The sequence below is a fragment of the Hyla sarda genome, chromosome 2 (assembly GCF_029499605.1).
Source record: "Hyla sarda isolate aHylSar1 chromosome 2, aHylSar1.hap1, whole genome shotgun sequence".
Classification (NCBI taxonomy): Eukaryota; Metazoa; Chordata; class Amphibia; order Anura; family Hylidae; genus Hyla; species Hyla sarda.
In genome coordinates, this window is record NC_079190.1 from 260,658,608 (window position 1) to 260,661,818 (window position 3,211).

Genomic DNA, 3,211 nt, shown 5'->3' on the forward strand with positions numbered 1-3,211 from the left:
GGGGCGTCACCGTTGACCTCTAGGTCGACGCTATGCGCCTTAGCGCTCACCATGAGCGCTTATGGCGGCGCCCCGTTAGGGAGATCGGGGGGGTCCCAGCGGTCGGACCCCCTGCGATCAAACACTTATCCCCTATCCTGTGGATAGGGGATAAGTGTAATGCTGCTGCAGTTGTCCTTTAAGGATGTAATCTCTTTCTGCTATTCTGCTTTGGGTAAGGAATGCCCTTTTCAAGTGCATGCCCACTCGACCAGATCAACGTCCACTTCCTGGGCTAATTTGGCGCAAGTATCATTGGATCAGATCTGCCGAGCAGCGACATGGTCATCCTCAGACACCTTTGTCCATCACTATAAGTTGGATCTCATGGCTGGCAAGGAGGCGTCCTTTACAGACAAGTGCTGGAAATGGCTATGTCCTGATTCCCCCCCTCTTTTTGTTGATATTGCTTTTCATATGCCATATGCTGCCGAAATTGAAGGGTTAAATTTACTTACCAAAATTATTTCCTTCCATGAGTCCCGAAGTAGCACAAGTTTCCCACCCTATTAAATGTTCATTGCTGCATACTACACAGAGGGGAAGATTTTTTTTAAAACCTGTGCAGAGGAAAAGTTGCATGGTTGCCTATAGCAACTAATCAGATCTCTTCTTTCATTTTGCAAAGGCCTTGATAAAAATGAAAGAAGCGAGCTGATTGGTTGCTATGGGCAACTTTTCCTCTGGACAGGTTTTGATAAATCTCCCCCAGTGTGTTTGTGGTTTTGTGCGAATGGAAGGGTCAGGTATCCAGGTGTTCCTGATTGATGAATTAATTTATGAGTCACATTCTTCTGTCCAGTAGGAAAAGGAAATATGTTAACTTTTTGTGTGCTGCCCAGAGACTCATGGAAAGAAAACATTTTGGTAAGTAAATTTAACCCTTTTTTACACTAACATGTTCTTGTAGACTCAGTTCTTGGATTTTTACAAGGGGTAAAAGGAGAAAATGCCCAATAAAATGTGTAATATAATTTCTCTCGAGTAAGGAAATACCTCATAAGAGAATGTAAAGTGCTCTGTGGGTGCACTAGAGGGCTCAGAAGCGAAAATGGGATTTTGGAAAGTGAATTTTGCTGAAATGGTTTTTAGGGGGCATGTTACATTTAGGAAGCCCCCCATGGCATACTATTTTGGAAACTGCACCCCTCATGGCATGTAACAAGGGGTACAGTGAGCCTTAACATCCCACAGGTGTTTGACGACTTTTCATTAATATCGGATGTGTACATTTTTTTTTCTTTCACTAAAATGCATTTTCTTCCCCAAATTTACCATTTTTACAAGAGGTAATAGAAAATGCCCCCCAAAATTTGTAACCCCATTTCTTATGAGTATGTAAATACCCCATGTGTGCATGTAAAGTGCTCTGCGGGTGAACTACAATGCTCAGAAGAGAAAGAGCGCCATTTAGCTTTTGGAGAGAGAATTTGTTTGGAATAGAAGTCGGGGGCCATGTGTGTTTCCAAAGCCCACATGTGATCCCATTTTGCAAACTACACCCCTCACAGAATGTAATAAGGGGTGCAGTGAGCATTAACACCCCACTGGCATTTGGCAGACTTTTGGAACAGTGGGCTGTGCAAATGAAAAATGTTATTTTTCATTTTCACGGATCACTGTTCAAAAAATCTGTCAGACACCTGTGTCTGTGAGGGGTGTAGTTTCCAAAATGGGGTCACATGTGGGGGGGGGGGGGGGGGTCCACCATTCTGGCACCATGGGGGCTTTGTAAAGGCACATGGCCTTCAATTCCAGCCAAATTCACTCTCCAAAGCCAAATGGCGCTCCTTCTCTTCTGAGCATTGTAGTGTGCCCGCAGAGCACTTTACATCCACATATGGGGTATTTCCTTATTCAGAAGAAATTGTGTTACAAATTATGGGGGCTTTTTTCCTATTACCCCTTGTGAAAATGAAAAATTTGGGATAACACTAGCATTTTTGTGAAAAAAATCATTTTCACGTACAACTTTAACGTAAATTCTTCAAACAACTGTGGGTAGTTCAGGCTCACTATACCCCTTGTTACATTCCTTAACCACAAAAGGACCCAGGGTGTACCTGTACGACCTGAGTCTTCCCCCATTGTATAACGCGGGGGCCACGGCGTGGCCCCGTGTCATAGCAGGTCGGGCCCGTCCTCTAACAACGGCTGGGACCTGTGGCTAATAGCGAGTGGCACTGATCGCGGTGCCGCGCAAATAACCATTTAGACGTGGCGTTCAAAATTGATCGCCGCATCTTAAGTGAACCTAAATTGCTGCCAGTTAGCTCAGGGGGCTGTTCGGGACCGCCACGGTGAAATTGTAGCTGTAGGACACGAGGAGGGTCCCCTTACCTGCCTCCTGGTGTCCGATCGCCGAATGACTGCTCAGTGCCTGAGATCCAGGCATGAGCAGTCAAGCGGCAGAATCATTGATCAATGGTTTCCTATGGGATAATTTGCTGCATCTCAAACTTGCTGTGAGAAACTCGCTATAAACCCCAACCCGTGTGAATGTACCCAGTACCTCCAGCTGTTGCAAAACTACAACTCTCAGCATGCAGTGACTGCAAAAGGGTATGCTGGGATTTGTAGTTATGCATCAGCTGGATGCATACTACTACAACTTCCAGCATGCTGGGGGTTGTAGTTATGGAACAGCTGGAGGCACACTGGTTGCAAAACACTGAGAGTTTGTTACTTAACTCAGTGTTTCCCAACCCGCTTGCTATGGCTGGGTGGTATGACCAAATATGTGTATCACAGTATTTTTGTAACTTATGGCGGTTCCACGGTACATAACGGTATTCCCCCCCACCAAAACTAATCAGCCCAGCGCTGCGCTGTCCCCATCGGGGTAAATACTCACATATCACCTGCAAGCGCTGCCCTCCTGTTTGTTGCGGGCCACCAGCACTGACATTCTATACTGTACACTGTATCCCTATGCCCGGGCTGCATAAGGTAAACAAAATAAACTTTAACGCACATTCCTACGTTGGCCTCACGCTCTTCCTGGGGACGGGAATGTCGGAGAGCCGTCAGCCTATCACCGGTGATAAGCTGTCCAACGTTCCCGTCCCCAGGAAGCTGGTACGGACCGACAGGGAAGGTGAGTTAAAGTTTATTTTGTTTATCTTTTGCTGCCCGGGCATAGGGATACAGCGTACAGTATAGAGTGCCAGCG